This window comes from Narcine bancroftii, chromosome 7 (assembly GCF_036971445.1).
Source record: "Narcine bancroftii isolate sNarBan1 chromosome 7, sNarBan1.hap1, whole genome shotgun sequence".
Lineage (NCBI taxonomy): Eukaryota > Metazoa > Chordata > Chondrichthyes > Torpediniformes > Narcinidae > Narcine > Narcine bancroftii.
In genome coordinates this window covers 54746719-54764590 of record NC_091475.1, presented here as the reverse complement: position 1 = coordinate 54764590, position 17872 = coordinate 54746719, and the positions used below count along the sequence as shown (strand labels likewise).

The following is a 17872-nucleotide window of genomic DNA, read 5'->3' as shown; positions in this document are numbered from 1 at the left end:
GTGACTCAGATTTGAACACTTACAGATGAGACTGGGATATTGTTCTAAATTTGATTAATGAATCGTCCTTCTGTGTACGACATAGTTAATTGCAGTTTAAAGTGGTGCATAGAGCACATATTTCAAAAGTTAAATGACCTCGCTTCTATTCTGATATTGATTCATTTTGTGATAAATGCAAAATTTTCGAGGCTTCATTGATATATGTTTTGGACTTACCCTGGTTTAGAAAATTTTTGGAAAAAATATTTTAAAACTTCGTCAGGTAATTTTAGGGCCAAATTATTTCCTCCATTTGGTTTTTCTCAAGAAGTGGAAATATTATTGACTTCATCTCAGAAGCGAATTTTAGCGTCGACCTCACTGATAGCTGACAGGCAATTCTGATGAAATGGAAAGACTGCACTCCACCTACTCAACCTCAATGGTTACAGGAGGTCATGTCCTTCCTAGGTTTAGAAAAAAAAATCAGATGTTGAAGACATAAAGGTGAACTTTTATAAGTCGTGGGGCCCATTCATTGAGTATTACCATAATTTAATGAATTATGGTGTTTGGATTTTCTGAACAGCCCTTGAATGTCATCTTGGGTATATTAGATATGCAAGTTTGCCTTGTTTAGCAGGAGGGGTTTGATTATTGGGGGGAGGGCTCTTTCTTTCTTTATTTTTCATTTTTTTTTTAATATTTTGATATAATTGGTTTGATTGGGAAGGGTGCACACAATTTGGACTGTGTATGATCAAGGTTTTATTTGAAATGTACAAATTATCTGTCTTTTCTTATATTCCAGCTTATGTATTGGATTTATATTTATTTAAATCATAAAACATATTTTAAAAAGAAAGAAAATCTAATTTAATCAAAATCAAGTGAACGTTATCTTGCAGGTGATAAACAAATATCTGGCCATAGATATCCAGACATAATATGGAAACCTGATACCTTTGCTCATTTTGTCATTTAAAAAAAACTTTTAAAATGTCATACGTCCACTGCATAAATAAACTCCTGACTAAACTAAGTGAAAGTTTTAACGAGTTGGTGAAAAATAAGAGAAGTGAGATCGTTATTGGTCCTAAGTAGATTGGGTGTCTGCTATCAGCTGATTGCTATATGTCCTGAAGCATGAATGCGCATGGGTCATGTTAAATAAGAAAGGTGACTATTGTGGAAAGGAACTCACGGTTGAAGATGACACTGTCTCTGAAGGGTAGGTGTTATTTAAAACTGGCATCTGTGAGCTAAGGCTGAATGAACTGGAAACTGTTCTCAATCAATTGAGCCAAATGTAAATTTGCAAAAACAAAATGTTTCTTTTGGCTTTAGTGGTATAGCTCTTTGGAAGCGAGATGCAATACCTGACTTGAGGGTGTGTCACACTGCTGAACAAGAAAAGCACTCTTAAAAGAGAAGAGACGTGCATCAAAGGGCATTTTATGATACTGGTGTGACAAATAATTTTTTTTCGTCATGCTTGCCCAAATGCTAGAAGTGTAGAAAAAGGTGAGCTTTGAATTCGTGTGCATAAAATGCATTTAATCTGCTAAATTATTCCAAGACAACGTTAAGAAGTCACAGGAGGCAAAATTTTTGACACGAAGTTGCACAAGATGTTCTGTGCACAAACTCTGATGTGGATGTTTTCCCTTGTGCATGCATGTTCCATTGAAGCACCCAACCAATAGATTAATGGATTATTGAGATATTTCCTGACCTCCTCCGAATCAATAACATCCAGTTGTCTCCAATTGATGTGTTGATTCTCGGTCTTGAAACTAAGCTGAGTCTTGTTCTAAGAATAGGTGTAAAATTCTGCAGGCTTCATTAGCTTTCGAGACCCACCTTTTTACAGAAAGAGTCCAAGATTTTTCAACAAGTAAATACAAATGAATTCCTGAAGAATGCAACATACTATCACTTTAGGGGGTGGAGATCCACGGTAGGCCCTCTCTATTGTGTTCCATGTATGATTCCCAAATTTGTTTGAATAATGTGACTTATATATTTTTTGCTACAGCTAAGGCTATCATAATAAATCTTTTTTGTGCTTCATCTAGTTTGAGGCCTAATTCTTTAGTTCTTATATTACTTAGAAGAAAGATCTCTGGACGAAATGAATTGACCCAGTGTGTAAAATTAGATGACACAATTTTCTTGTTTATTTTCATTGTGTGATGACATTGTTTAATGGGTTTATTGTATTGTATATATTGAACGTTTAATGGGTTAGTGGGGGGTAAAGGGGAGAAAATGACATTGTGTACATTCAAGAGGGAAATGTTTGTGTGTATTTTGGTTAATATAGTTCATAGTGTGAAAATTTTTTAACATTTTAAGAATGCAACATACTTGGGACTTTAATTTGAGTGCTCTATCTTCGAATAAAAGCCCGTAACTTCAATACTGTGAACACAAAGCAGATTATTCATTATAATGTTAAACGGAATGCCCTGGTTCACAACCCTTGCAAGAGAAATGGGATTTCTATACATTGCAGCACATTTGATCAGCAGATGAGAATGAAGATAAATGCACACAAAATCAATTAAATGTTTGCAGATCTCTAAGCCACACAATGATTTTGTGATTAGTCTGTAACTAAGATTGAATGCCTTTGCCAGTTTATATTTAAAAAAAACAATAGCCTGTTTACTGCTTTGTTTCTTGCTGCCCTCGATAATAATCTGTAAAGCCACGATAATCTCTTGGCAACAAAAAAGTCATGGCAACAAACAGTTTGGTTTAAGAGTTCAAAATGAATGCCGTTCATGTTCCATTGGCTGTTCTTTTAGTTAAGGCTTGCAGTTGCGTTGATCCACTTGCAATTTAGTTTGTGCATCATTTTGGAACAAGCACGACTCAACTTCCTTTCAAGACGTTGGCAATCTTCTGAGGGCAGAACCAGCCAGATTAAAAACTTGTGTCAAGGTTTTAAATGCATCTTGCATGAGTTTGTATCTCTTTTTAAGACTATCCAATGGTTCCCTGATATATTTGACTACAGTGGGTTTCAGCAGCTCGTTGTTGTTGACTTGCTTGAGCAGTGGATGGGTTTTCTTATTGCAGACTTGATTTAACTGAAAGTGAGTTATGTTTTACAGTTCAAAGTTGAAACTTATCGTCAGAGTACATTCAACCCTGAGATTCTTTCTCCTGCAGGCCAAGCAAAATTTACTACTTATCATTAACTGTAAACTTTCCAATAGGAAAGAAGGTGCATAGATAAAAGAGAGAAATGTAAACAAACTGTGGATGGTTAGCCTGGCGATCAGTGCAGCACTGTTACAGCGCCAGCTACCTAGGTTTGAATCTGACCCTGCCAGTGAGGAGTTTGTACATTCTCCCCATGTCCATATGGGTCTTCCCCAGGTTTGTACATTCTCCCCGTGTCCGTATGGGTTTTTCCAAGGTTTATACATTCTCACCATGTCTGGATGGTCTTTCCCCAAGTTTGTGCATTCTCCCTGTGTCCGTATGGGTCTTTCCCCAAGTACTCTGGTTTTCTTCCACCCTTCAAATTGTACCTGGGGTGTCGGCCAATGGGATGTAATTGGGCTCATGGACCAAAATGTGTTATTTAACACCGGGATCTGTGAGCTCATGCTGAAGGAGCTGGAAACTGTTCTCAATCAGCTGAGCCAGATGTAATTTTCCAATATAGTGTCTTTGGTGGCTTCAGTGGAATAGCTCTTTGGAAGCTCAATACATACTATGCTGTATGTTTAAATTTAAATGAATAGTGTGCAAAATAAGGGCCCTTAAATGAGTACCTGATTGTGTTTATTGTTGAGTCTGATGGTAGAGGGGTAGCAGCTGTTCCTAAACTTGGTGGTGTGAGTCTTTTGGCACCTCGACCTCTTTCCTGATGGCAGCAGTGAGATCAGATCTTGTCTGCTGTAGTGTAGGTCCTTGATGATTGCAGCTGCTCTCCACTGCAGCGTTCCTTGTGGATTTTCAACATGTTGGGGCAACTTTTGCCTGTAACATACTTGGCTGGGTCCATTACCTTTTGCAGGGATTTCTGCAAGGTATTAGGGGGCTCCATGATACAGTTGGTCAGCACACTTTCCATGACACATCTGTAGGTTTCCCAAAGTTTCTGAGCTCATTCTGAACCTACGCAACCTCTTGAGGAAGTAGAAGTGCTGACTTGCTATCTTCATGATGACATGAGTGTGTTGGGTTCAGAAAAGGTCCTTCTTGAGAACGGCTCCCAGGAATTTATATTTTCTCAGCCTCTCCACCCACCAATGATCACTGGATCGTACACATCTGAGTTTCCCTTCCTAAAGTCCAAAATTAGCTCCTTGGTTTTGGTGATGTTGAGTGTGATGTTGGTGCACCATTCAGCCACATTTTCAGTCTCCCTCCTTACACTGACACATCATCTCTTTTTATACAACCAATTACTGTGGCATCATCAGTAAATATGTAAATGGTGTTGCTGTTGTACCAAGCCTCTCAGTTACAGATGTAAAGACAGTAGAGTAGGGGGCTAAGTATGCAACCCTGTGGGGCTCCAGTACTGATGGAGATTGTAAAGAAAATGTTCTTAACAATTTTCATTGATTAGGGTCTGGAGTTGAGGAAACCCAGGATACATTTACACAGTGGGGGTTGAAGCCAGGTCTTGATGACTTTTTAGGGGATGACGGTGCTGAATGCAGAATTGTAATCAATAAGGAGCATCATTGCTCTCCTGGTTTTGTGTACAGCCTCTATAATGGCATCTGCCTCAGATGCTGTGATGGGCAAATTGGAACGGATCCATGTTGTCGCTCAGATCGGAGCTAATATGCTTCAATATTGGACTGTCAATACATTTCGTCACTAGTGCCACTGGCTGGTAGTCATTTAGACAAGTTACCAGACTCTTTTTGGGCATCAGTACAATTTAGGCCTGTTTGAAACAGACAGGTCCCACTTTCTGACAGAGTGAGATATCCGTGAATACATTGGCAAGTTGGTCAGCACAGGTTTCAAAAATCAGCCAGGTACTCTGTGGATTCACTCTTCTGAAGGGTGCCCATATATCATCTTTAGATACTGACAGCATAGAATCATCAGGGGGCATGGAGGTGCACAGCGGCACTTCCTCGTTCTGGTGGTCAAATCAGCCGTAGAAGGCATTTGAGCTCATCAGGGTGTGATGCTTTGCTGTCTGCCGGTGAACTGGATTTTGTCTTGTAGAAGGTTATGTCATTTTGGCCCTGCCACAGCAGTCGGGTCACCTTCATTGTTTCTAGTCTCATCTCTGTACCTCCACTTTGCCCGGTGATGGCTTTCCATAGGTTAAACCTACTCCTTGTGTAGCATTCTGAATCTCCAGATGTAAATCCCATTGATGGTCATTGTCAGGTTGTGAGGTGGATTCTGGGCAAACCAAATGCCCCCCAGCTCCCGAGTTAGAAGATAATCCTTTCCTTTCCATATTACATTAAATGTGCAATGCCATTCTTTGGTACTGGAATCAAAATTGGCTCCATATGTTCTCCTATATTTCTCATTGGTATATTCTTTGCGTTTACAACTTCTTTGTTCTTTTAATATAACCCTAACTATTTTATAATCTAATTATGGTTCAACTGAAAACACCTTGCTATTCATATTCTTGCAAATTTCTAAAATAAAAGCTTTGATAAACAATTGAAGTCATCGAATTGAGTTAGCCAGTCTTTGATGTATTTGAGTTTTTTTTTGGGGGGAGGGAGTATTTCATAATCCTTTGAAAGAACCATGAGGAGAAAGATCAACACCACCAGTGTGCTCATCACACCCATTACTGCTGGGATTATGAGCGTCACCTTCATAAAACAAACATAGCTGTGCAAATCTCAAATTCAGAGCAGTAAAACACTTTGTACATAGTTCAGCAAGTAAGACACAATGTTGAAGTGGCGTGACTGAGAGGGATCAATTGGTAGGAAGTGAAGGCCGCATAATTTCACCAAGTAAAACTTACACTTATAACCATATAACAATTACTGTACAGAAACAGGCCATCTCAGCCCCTCCAGTCCACACCGATTTAAGTGAAACTTCACTCATTCCACCTACCTGCTCCCTGCCCATAACCCTCCAATCCCCTCATGTCCATGCACTCATCCAACCTTCTCTTAAATTATAAAATTGACCCTACTGAAACCACCTCTTCTGGAAGGTCATTCCACTCAGCCACCACTCTCTTAGTAAAGAGGTTTCCCCTCATGTTACTTCTAAACTTTTGCCCCCTAACCCTTAACTTATGACCCTTCATTACAATCTCACCCATCCTCAAGGGGAAGAGCCTATTCACATCTACTCTGTCTATCCCCCTCATAATTTTATATACCTTTATCAAATCCCCACTCAACCTTCTGTGCACCATTGAATAAAGTCCCAGTCTACTAAATCTTTCTCTGTATTCTAGATACTGCAATCCAGGCAACATTTTAGTAAATCTTCTCTACTTTATTGATATTTTCCCTATAATTTGGGGTCCAGAATTGCACACAATATTCCAAATTTGGCCTTACCAATGCCTTGAACAGTCTCAACATCGCCTTCCAGCTCCTATATTCTATGCTATGATTTATAAAGGCCAGCATACCAAAAGCCTTCTTTACCACCCTATCTATATGAGAATCCATCTTCAAAGAATGGTGAACCATTATTCCAAGATCCCTCTGTTCCTCTGCACTCCTCAAAGCCCTCTCCTTCACAGCATATGTTCTGTTTTGATTATTCTTCCCAAAATGAAGCACCTCACACTTATCGATATTAAACTCTATCTGCCATCTTTCACCCCATGCATCACAGCAGCCCAAATCCTTCTGCAGTCCCCATAAACAAACTTCATGATCCACAACTCCCCCTATTTTTGTATCGTCTGCATAATTACTAATCCAATTTACCACTCCATCATCCAAATCATTAATGTAAATGACAAAAAAACAAGGGAGCCAACACTAATACCTGAGCACACCGCTTGTCACCAGCCTCCATCCTGAGAGACAGTTATCCATGATGACAGCCTGGCTTCTATCATCTAATCAGCGTTGAACCCATCTGACTATCTCAACATTAATACCTAATGCCTCAACCTTCCTTACCATCCTTCCATGTGGAACCTTATCAAAGGCCTTACTGAAATGCATATATACTACATCTACTGCTCTACCCTCATCGACCTCCCGACTTCGTGATGTACTCATAATTCATCATGAAGTCCCCCAAACATAACAGAATGGCCATCTGTCAGTGAACTTTTAGAGGGGAGTTCTTGGCCTATCATCATTTTAAACATAGTAGGGTATTCATTTCCATGGACACAATGGTTGTTTTATTTATTTGAAAGAAAAGCAACAATGATGGACCCTTTGGAGGAAAGAAAATCTTCTTTTATTGAGAGTGGACCACTGAAAATATGTTTGCAAATGTAACAGGGAGAGAAATCTCATGGTCAGATTGGCAGAGATGGGGTCAAGGAAGCAGGATGGCTGATTCTTCGGAATGATTTGAGAACAGAGCTGGAAAGAGGGATGAGGTGAATTGAAGGAAGGAAGGTAAATGACAATGAGCAGCTTGTCTCAATCCTATCTCAAAAGTTATGAGCCTCCCATGCAGAGAGGGGGGAGAGGTTAAGAAAGACGAACGCCCAAAACTTTGGATTCTGGATTATTCAATAACTAAAATGGTTGCTTTCTACCTGGAACTGTACTGTAACATTTTTGGCATCTCTTTGAATGAGCAGGTTGCAATGCACAGGCACGCGTGTCTAGAAGGTGCTGACCTCCACATGGAAGAGTGCTGAAGAAGTTTGTGTGCAGAATTCTCAGCTGAAAATCAACACCTTCCATCTGTGTCAATTCATTGCAAATGTAGCGATAATGGCTGGACAGCAGGGATTCTAAAAGAGCAGCTATAAGCAGGGAGGGAGAGTTTGTTTATTCCATGGGCAAAGAGGTGATTTTAAAAAAAATTCCAGGCACAATTGGGACTTGAATGAAAGTGAAAATTGAGACAGGAGCTGCGGCAATGGATAGCCTGTGTTGGACAACTCGGTGAGGCAGATATTGGGAGGAAGAGAATTGCCCTTGCTCAGACATAAACAGTCCGCTTACTTTATCCATCTGCTTGGTCTCGCTGACAATGAAGGAGAGGTTATTGTTGGGTCCTGAGCCACGAGTCCCTTGATCTCTCTTCTTTAATCCAACGAGGATGTGAGAGATCCTGCGTGTGATGGTGACGGCATCCACAATTGTATTGATGGAAATGGAGTTATGTTTGACCATGTAGTCATGGATATACAAGGAGTATCATGGGAGGGCTGAGTACACAGCCTTACAGCGCTCAAGTATTGAAGGTGATCAAGGTGCTGCCACTAATCCACTGTTGAAGCTAAGTGCAATCTCTAAATAACCACTGAATGGTTTCATAACATCAGTGGGATATTCTTCTAGCAAAGCCGAAGAATCATACTGTACAGCCAACTGTTCAACAATTAAAGTTGAAATCAAAATGAGAAGGATAATGCCTGTGACACAACAATGAGCCATTATAAATAATTGTCAATGGTTCCTCCAAGACGTAAAAGAGCCTTTAGTAAAATTCTTGCATTGACTCCTATTTCTTTTCCTCTTCAACTTCCCTCATTATCCTGTTGTCATTTGAAGACTCAGGTCAGCACAGGATAAAATATTTTTAAATACATTTATTCAATTAGGATTTTAATGCATCTGTAAAGATGCTTGTATTGCGGCTGAGCAGTTTGACTTCTCCCTTAGGTACCTGTCAGCAACTAGCAGTTACTTGGCAGTGCATGAATATAAAATGAGCTGGAATAGTTTCTTTGAGCACCTTTATGCTCTGATCTAAAAGCCATTTATCCCGGCATAAATCTTCAGTATTTAAAAAAAACGTGTTTGAAGACCAGATGGTATTAGTAGATTAAATACTTTACCCCAACAGTGCCATTTCACCACCTGTGGCTTTCATTTTGCACCTTGCTTCTTATCTTTCAGAAGTCATGAGATAAGGGCTGCATTTGGCCAGCATTGCGATTGTGGCAGAATTGCAATGATCAGCTGACCTCATTGACATGAATGGTGGCTTGCATTTATTCTGATCTTGGTTTGAAGAAGGACGAGCTGAAGGGAGGGAGTCGAGAAACTTGGAATTTTTGGAAAGTAATTCCAGCCTGAAGGACCAAAATATCATTATAAGAAGACTCTGAATAATCAGTTGAATATTCAACTGTTAGTGGGGGACCATTTCCATTCCTTTCTGCACAATATTTAATTTCTTTCTCTAATGTTTACCTACAGAGTCCTCCATAATATTTGGGACACAGACACATTTTCCTTTATTTGCCCCTGTGCTACACAGTTTTAAATTTGTAATCCAACCATTCACATCTAGTTAAAGTGCACATTCAGAATTTATTCAAGGTTGCTTGTATACATTTTGGTTTGACCATGTAGAAATGAGGGCACTTTTTATACATAACTTTCCCCCCCCCCCAATTCAAGGCACTGTAATGCTTGAAACTTTTGGCCTCACAGGAGCTTGTGATTACTCAGGTATGTTTCATTGCTTTATTGGTGCAGGTATAAGAGAGCTTGGCTTGATTCTAAGCTTTTGATCATCCTCGGAGTCTGTCGGTGACATTTTTCAACATGAGGACAAAAGTTGTGCCATTCATTCAACGTCAAAGTATCCAGTATGGGACTGAAAAATGGTAAGAGACATTGTTCAAATCACCGAAATCAACTATAGGAAACATCATTAAGAAAGAGCGTACTGGTGAACTCAGTATTTGCTAAGGGACTGGTAGGCCAAAGAAGACCTCCACTGCCTATGACAGAAGAATTCTCATCATAATGAAGGAAAATCCCCATTACCCTGTCTGACAGATGAGAAACATGCTTCAGGAGGATGTATCAGTGACTACTGTCCACAGAAGACTTCATGAACAGAAACACAGAGGCTACACTACAAAATGCAAATGATTCATTAGCCATAGTAACAGGATGGCCAGATTAGAGGTTGCCCATAACCGACCCTGAAGAATTCTGGGGAAAAAAAGGTCATTTGGACAGATGAGACCATGACTGAACCTGTATCAGAGTAAAAGCAAGAGCCAAGTGTGGAGCTGATCCAAAGCATAGCTCTTTGCCATGGTTCGCATCCTGCAGTGCAGCCTCTGTATTGAAGTCTCCTACAGACAGTGGTCATTGACACATCCACACCTGCCTGCTTAAAAATGTTTCTGATCTGTTGAACATAAATTTTGGGATTTTTCTACATTTTGATGAGAATTAGCAATGGAGATGTTCCTTGGAATACCAGTCCCTTTGTGATTACTGAGCTCTTTCTTCTTGATGATGTTCCAAACTGTTTATTTTGATAATCCTGTGGTTTGGGTGATGTCTCTTACTGTTTTATTCTTGTTTTTAGGCCTCATTATGGGTTATTTGGCTTTCATTACTGCCCGTTAACCTTAGAAAACTCCACAACACAACCAACCATGCACATTCTTAATCAGCCCATAACTATCCAAATTCCTATATATCCTGTCTCTCAGAACTCCTTCCAATAATTTACTTACTACTGAAACAAGGCTCACAGGCCATAATTACCTGGTTTATTTTTGGAACCTTTTTTTAAACAATGGGACAACATGACCTACCCTCCAATCCTTTGCCCCCTCACCATATGGCTAAGGACATTTTGAATATATCAGCCAGGGGCCCTGAAATTTCTACATGAGTCTCCCTCAGGGTCCGAGGGAATATCATATGGTGATTTATCTACCCTTATTCGCTGTCATGCAGAACCTCTTTTTTATTAATTTCCATTGGTTTCATGAATTTATTTCCCTTCCTTCCTTTACCACTAGGCCAGGTTCGTGAGTAAATACTGATGCAAAAAAAACTCTAAGATCTCCCCATTTTTTTGAGACTCCACGCATAGTTGACCACTCTGATCCTCTAGGGTACCTATTTTGTCCCTTACTATCCTTTTACTCTTAATATACTTATAGAACCCCTTCACGTTGACCTTCCTAGTATCTACTAAAGCAACATCATGTCTTGTTTGAGCCCTCCTGATATCCTTCTTGAGTATTTTCTTGCTTTTTTTGTACTTTTCAAGTGCCTCATTGAGCTTCTTGTTGTCAATACGTCGTCTTTTCCTTAACCAGATTACCAGTATCAGGGTTCCCTATGCCTAGTAACTTTGCCTTTAATCCAAACGGGAACATGCAAACACTGCACTCTTAAAATTTTGCCCTTGAACGCCATCCACTTTACTAACACACGCTTGCCAGGAAACAACATATCCCAATCCTTCTAAATCCTTTTTCAATTGCACAAGAATTTTCCTTCCCCAATTTAAAATCTCAACATGTTGGGGCCATTGGTTGTTTGTTGTATACATCAGTGATCTGGATGACAATGTTGTGAATTGGATCTAAAAGTTTGCTGATGAGTCAATGAGAATGGTTATCAAAGCTTGTCCAGGGATCTGGACAAGCTAAAAGAATGGGCCCGAAAATGGCAGGTGGACTTTAATACAGACAAGGATGAGGCGATGCATTTTGGAAGGGAAAAACAAGGTAGGAGATGTACAGTAAATGATAAGGTACTAAGGAGTGCGGAGGAGCAGAGGGATCTAGGAGTGTAGATGCATTGTTCCCTGAAGGTTGTGTCGCATATGGACAGGGTTGTAAAGAATGCTTTTGGTATCTTAGCCTTTATAAATCAAAATATTGAGTATTGGAGTTGAGATGTTATGTTGAAGATGTTTAAGACATTGCTGAGGCCAAATTTGGAATATTGTGTGCAGTTCTGGTTGCCTAACTACAGGAAAGATATCAGTAAGATTGAAAGAGTTCAGAGACAATTTACTAGGATGTTGCCGGGTCTTCAGGGGTTGAGTTGCAGGGACAGATTAAACAGGTTAGGATCAAAAAAGAATGAGGGGAGATTTGATCAAGGTTTATGAGATTATGAAAGGTATAGACAGATTGGATGAGAATAGGCTTTTTTCACTTTGATTGGGGGGGAGATAAATATGAGAGGTCATAGTTTTAAGCTGAAGGGGGAGAAGTTTAGGGAGAACATTGGGGGAAGTTTTTCACTCAGGTTAGTGAAAGTGTGGAATGAGCTGCCATCTGATGTGGTGAATGTGGGCTCAATCATGTGTTTTAAGAGTAAATTGGATAGGTACATGGATGTGAGAGGATTGGAGACTATGGGAGCAGGTCAGTGGGATGTGGGAGATGATGGTCAGCACCAGCTAGAGGGGCTGAATGGCCTGTTTTCTGTGCTGTTGCATTCTATGGTTTGATGATTCTAAAACTGTGGACCATGGGCAAATAAAGGAAACTGCATCTTTGTGCAAAAAATTATAAACGATACTGTATATTTCCATAAACCCTCTTTGCTATTTGTTTCAAATACCCTTTTTCTACTCTTGTTTCAGTTATTTGTGACATAACGTATTGTCTTCAACAAATGTGGAAGATCATACAGTATGGGTAAATGCCAAAAAAGTGCCACATCGTTGGTGACCCTCTACTTCCTACGAATGCTGCACTTTCTCCAGCACTTTAGTGTATTGCTCTCGTCTCCAGCATCTGCAGACTTTCTGGTTGAAAATTTTAACCCCATTGATCATGCCCCTTTCTCAGGAGCTCTCAATTGTGAGCACCTTCTTTGCTCTGTCTGCAAGACTGATCACAAATAGACATATTAAGTCCATGACTCTGGCCAAGGTGTCTACAATTGCCATGTGAACTTTTGGGTTGTTTCAGAGCAGGAACCTGTTTGTTCCCACAACTCGTAGACATCAAGTCATTCCTAACATTGAGTTATTCTGCAACCCAGATAGGGAGCATAGCTCAAATGCAGGGGAGAGAAGGGGTCTGTGAGTGTCTTTGGCTGACCTTTTTTCCTTTCAGTGCGACTCAAGGTTGGGTGAATAGGATCAATGCATTCACGGACTAATATTTTGTTTAACAACGACTTCTGGTCAATTGTAACTTCAAAGGTATCAATCAAGTATTTGAGCGTAAAACTACTATTAAAACAGACCAAGGCAGGGAGCATAGGGTGAAAATTCACAGAAGGGCGAAATGTTTTCAAAAATAAGTTAATGGATCACTTTGCCAAGAAAAGCTCTGACATAGGACTAAGTGGAGCTTTGCTTTGCACTTCTGACTGCACCATGCTGAGCACTGCAGTTTCAGAGCTGATCTCACAAGGGCAGTAATTGCTAGCACTAATTTGACTCGTAAACCTGTCACCACCTTCCATTTGGGATATTTACATTTTCTCTGCATTTATTCCAGATAAGGTTTCTATAATGAAGCTTGGAGGGGGTGGGGGGGTGCGGGAGGGGGGAAGCACAGTGTTCACTTTTTTTTACTACCCTCTCGAAACAAGCTGTTAACTGTGGGGCAAGATATCCATGGAGTTCCATTCAAAATGTTTCTCTGAAGCTTCTGCTGATCGTCTGACAGGTTTATGCCCAGGGAGTGAGCTCAAATGGGATTTATCAACTTGCTTTGCAGCCTGCAGCAAATCACAACTCATCACTTGGCACAGCTTGAACCCTGGTGGCAACAGGACAACGTATCTGCCCTCTCACCAGGCATTGGTTGTTGAAGTGCGTGACCACTCGACACCATCGCGGCAACAAATGTAATTTTAGCAAAAGGTCCCGGTGATCATTCCCAATGGAACTGGTGCCCACCGCAAAATTGCCTCAGGCACGTGTGTGTTCAATTCACATCAGCATAGCTGAGCTGTTGCAGTGTCAGTCAACCGGCCAATGATATCAATGGTCACGTCTCACACGGTTTGTTCCCTCCCAGTGGAGTTGGGTGTTTCAGGGTGCAATCTATAACCGCCACTAAATAACCTAAACACAAAGAGAAGCGTATCATGTTTCTTTGTCACATTCAGTTCTGCTCACCTCATTATAGGAAGGATGTGGAAGATATGGAGAGGGGGCAGCGGAGACTTTCCAGAATGTTGCTTTGATTGGAAAATAAGTCTTATGAGGCAAAGTTTGCTGAGCTTGGACTTTGTTTTCTTTGGAGCGTAGAAGGATGAGACTTAATAGAGGTCTACAAGATTATGAGAGGTATCGATAAGGGTTTTTTCTTCCCCCACAGCAGGAATAGTAAACACTAGAGGACATATGTACAAAGTGAAGGGACAGAAATTTAGGGGAGACATCAGGGCAAGTTTTTTTTTTATTTACACAGAGAGTTGTGGATCTCTGGAATGCCTTGCCAGAGATAGTGGTGGAGCCTGAAACATTAAAGGCACTTAAGAGACTCTTAGACAGGCACATGGATGGAAGAAAAAATAGAGGGTTATGGGGGTAGAGAGGGTTTTGTATATTTGAAGGAATATATGGGTCAGCACAACATTAGGGGCTGAAGGGCCTGTACTGTGCTGTATTGTTCTATTAAATGGTGTTGATGCTGGTCGGCTTCAAGACTCACTTCTGGCTGCTCAAATATTTCCAACATCCACTGTGTGTATCTGAGTGAACGGGAGAATGGTTTTCAGTGACTGAAACGTTGCTGCATGGGGCCCTTGGTGGTGACGCTGCTGAAAACACTCCACCCAACCTTTCTGGCTGCAGCACAGCCAACAGCTGCCACACCTGTGTCAAATATCTCGGTGCAATGCAGGACGCAATTTGACAATACAGCTCCACATAATGCTAGTACATTCAGAATCACTGTAGCAGAAAGAAAATTTAAAAAAAATGTTGGAAATCATATCCTTTAGTAAAGGCAAACAATCTTGACCACATTTTACAGGAGTACATTGAAAGTGTCCTGTCTACTGCATCATTGCCTGATATGGTAGCTGCAAAGCCTCGGACCGGAAATCAATACAGAGGGTAGTCAAAACCAAGGAGATCATTGGGGTCTTCCCTTCCTTTGTTAAAGATATTTACCAAGAGAGTAAACTTAAATTGGGATCAAGCAACATCCATTGCGCACTTTGACTAACGACCATCAAGGAGAGGGTGATACAGGAGCATCAGAATCATGACTGCCAGGCCTGGAAATAACTTCTTCCTACAGGCTGTGGGACTGAATCATTCCCAGATAATTATAGATTTATTATAAATTATATCTTTTTGTATATATGTGATTATTATGTGCTGTGTTACATGCATATGGTCTGGAGAAACACTAGTGTATGTGTACAGTCAGATGGAAATAAACTTGAATTTCAACATCCAAGTGATGTTCAGAAAGCACAGCCTTTGTTGTAGGATTTGAAGATCCAATGCGATATAACCGTGTTTGCTGTCCGACAGCTGGAACCTCTTCCTTTCCAATTTTGATTCCTTGATGATGGATTGTCTTCAGACCACTGCACAAAAGAGGGAACAGTGTGGTTGAGCTGATTGGAAGGTGCAGAGCTGCCTGAGATTCAATTGTGATCAAAACAGCATACTTGCAGGTGGCTTGCACCTGCATAGCAGATGACCTCTCAGGGGGACAGTTTGGACAATGGGGTCAGCAGTCTACTGGAATTTGGACCGTTCCACTGTTGTTCCCATCTCCTAACTTGAGGAAGCTGGTTGACTCTAATCCATGGGTGCCTGGTCCCTGCCACGTTCCCTCCACTTTCTGGAGTCAGCTAATAGCATAATCTCCGTCAGATGCTACTTGATGAAGGGTGTGGAGTGGGGGAGGTGGTCAGAGCATGTCTCTGTCCTTGTCATTTCCTCTCTGGTCAAAATTAGATCTGTGGCACCTCCCTGCTCAAGAAGGATGATCACATGCAGCATCCCTCTTCTGCAGAAGGCCGAGCTCGTGATGGTAACATCCCTGATTCATTCAGGGCAGGAACAATCTTCTCGCGATGACACTGATTGCTCAGTGGAGACATCCAGCTACTCCCTGTGATCTGTCAGTATCCTTTCGCACTGAGACCTGTGTGCAGAGTCCAGACCTCATAGTGCGACCTCATAGAATCAGTCATACTCATGTCTCGCCATCGCTCTGCGGCCGCAATGTGAATTAGTAAACTGTCATTCCTCTCGCGTTCGTGTATCCTTCATTGACTCCTCATTCTGTCCAACCTCCTGTGGAGCTTGGACTCAGTCACACTGCTTGATGTTTCCTGCATTCAAGGAGGTGCACCAACCATGCACAAATTGTTTCAGAGCATTCATGTCAGCTTCTTGGGAAAAGTGTTCCAGTTGTGGCTCTCAGCCAAGTCCTCTGGAACAGCTGAAATGTGGGGATTACCTCTAATCCCCTTCACAGCGGGGGCCTGTCCAAAGTTCCTCATGCTTGGTGCTGGATGACAATCAACTTGCATCTGGTGCATCACCCGGTGAGACTCATCCTGTTGGCCAGTTATGTTTAGACCTCATGGGGTAGTCTCTGAGGTAGAGCTGTGACTGGTGTAATAATATATGGTCATTACCATCATCCACACAAACAGCAATCCACTACCTTCGTTCTCTGCCTCCATTTCCCATCTTCCTTCTTTTAGCCTTTGTACTGCTCTTGTGCCATCTCCTCCTTTTCAGGGAAAGGCCTGTCCTGAGAAGACAAAAACAGAGCATTTTTCCCTGTGGCCAGGGCATCTTTGTACTGATGCAAAGAGAAATCTTACTGCTTTTGAGCATCGTTGGTGGATTGAGTATTGTGCTGGCTGCCAAGTTTGAGCTTGGTGACCCCCCCCCCTCCAACCTCTTCCCAGGTTGTGTTGTTTGGTTTCCTTCATGCGACTGTGCACACAAAGGTACCCATCTCTTGGAGGTGTTTTCTCCCTTCTTCCTCACTGCCTTGATACGAATGGTTCCACAGGTAGCATGTGCATAAAAAGAATGAGGAATCTAATTTTTCCCCTTCTTTTCAAACTAGCTGTGCCATTCAAACAGGAATGAGAAGAAATGGGTGAGGAAACACAGTTCTGAAAAATCAATTTGTACCTCAAATTCTACCCCCCAAACTCTTATCAGTGTAATTGGTGCAAACACACTGCCCCTGAAAGCTGGTATTTAATCGCCTTTTTACCGTTTCACTTACCTGTGTCAAGAAGACCAACACAGTATTTTGGCGGGGGCGTGGGGTGCCATTTTCATCCGGGTACTCACCTGCCAAGGTAGGTAGTATCAAAGTCGATGCATTTTGCATCCTGTGTGAATTTCGCACTGAACTAACTTTTCTTGGTTCATTGTAAATGCTCCGACCCAACCAAGTTGTAAACACAGGTCTCAGTGATGGTTGACACATCAGTTTACTGGGATCTCAGTGCGAGATCACTGTGTTGAAATATGATGGCAGAGTGTAATGTTTCAACAGAAGATGCAACTCTTGGGTTAGAAGTCCTGAGTCTTGGTGGTGCACATTTAAAAGAGCTTGTGACCCATATTTAGCTGCAGATCATTTATATCAGTCATCATTGACCTCCTTTCCAGGGTTTGATTCACTCTGAAGCAGTTCTTTGTATGCTTTCACGAAGGGCCAAGAGACTAATGCCTCCCATTTAGTGCTATAAATCGCTTACTTTATTTAAAAAACTAATTAATTTTCCTGGCTTTCCAGGACACCAAAGATGGATTTCTCTCTCTCTCGTCTGTTCCTAAAAGCATGATTTGTCAAATGGCACAAATTGTTGGAGCTGTACCGTGACCTTGTCACAATTGAGAATACAGTATATCGTTTTTTGACCTTGATATGGTGCACTCTTTCTCTTCATGCCAGAACAGATGGGAATTGATATAATAGCAGTAAATAATGATCAAATATTGGAGAGAGGAAGTCCAGAATGTTCACAAGCATTTATTTTTTTTTAATTTTTATTTTTCACACTATAAACCATACTGACTAAAGTAC

At 41.1% G+C, this 17872-nt stretch overlaps 1 protein-coding gene and 1 long non-coding RNA gene across 6 annotated transcripts in view; one reads left to right on the top strand and one right to left on the bottom strand.

Moving 5' to 3' along the window:
• LOC138738944 (interleukin-1 receptor accessory protein-like 1) overlaps positions 1-17872 on the top strand; it is a 1251110-nt gene that overhangs the window by 521394 nt on the left and 711844 nt on the right. The window lies entirely within an intron of this gene.
• The window catches only part of LOC138738948 (uncharacterized), a 29855-nt gene continuing 14309 nt past the window's right edge, over positions 2327-17872 (bottom strand). For both annotated transcript variants that reach the window (XR_011341896.1, XR_011341897.1), the window contains exons 2-3: positions 16484-16573; positions 2327-2406 (exon numbers count right to left, since the gene is read on the bottom strand). This is a non-coding gene — a long non-coding RNA (uncharacterized lncRNA). The remainder of the gene's footprint in view (positions 2407-16483; positions 16574-17872) is intronic.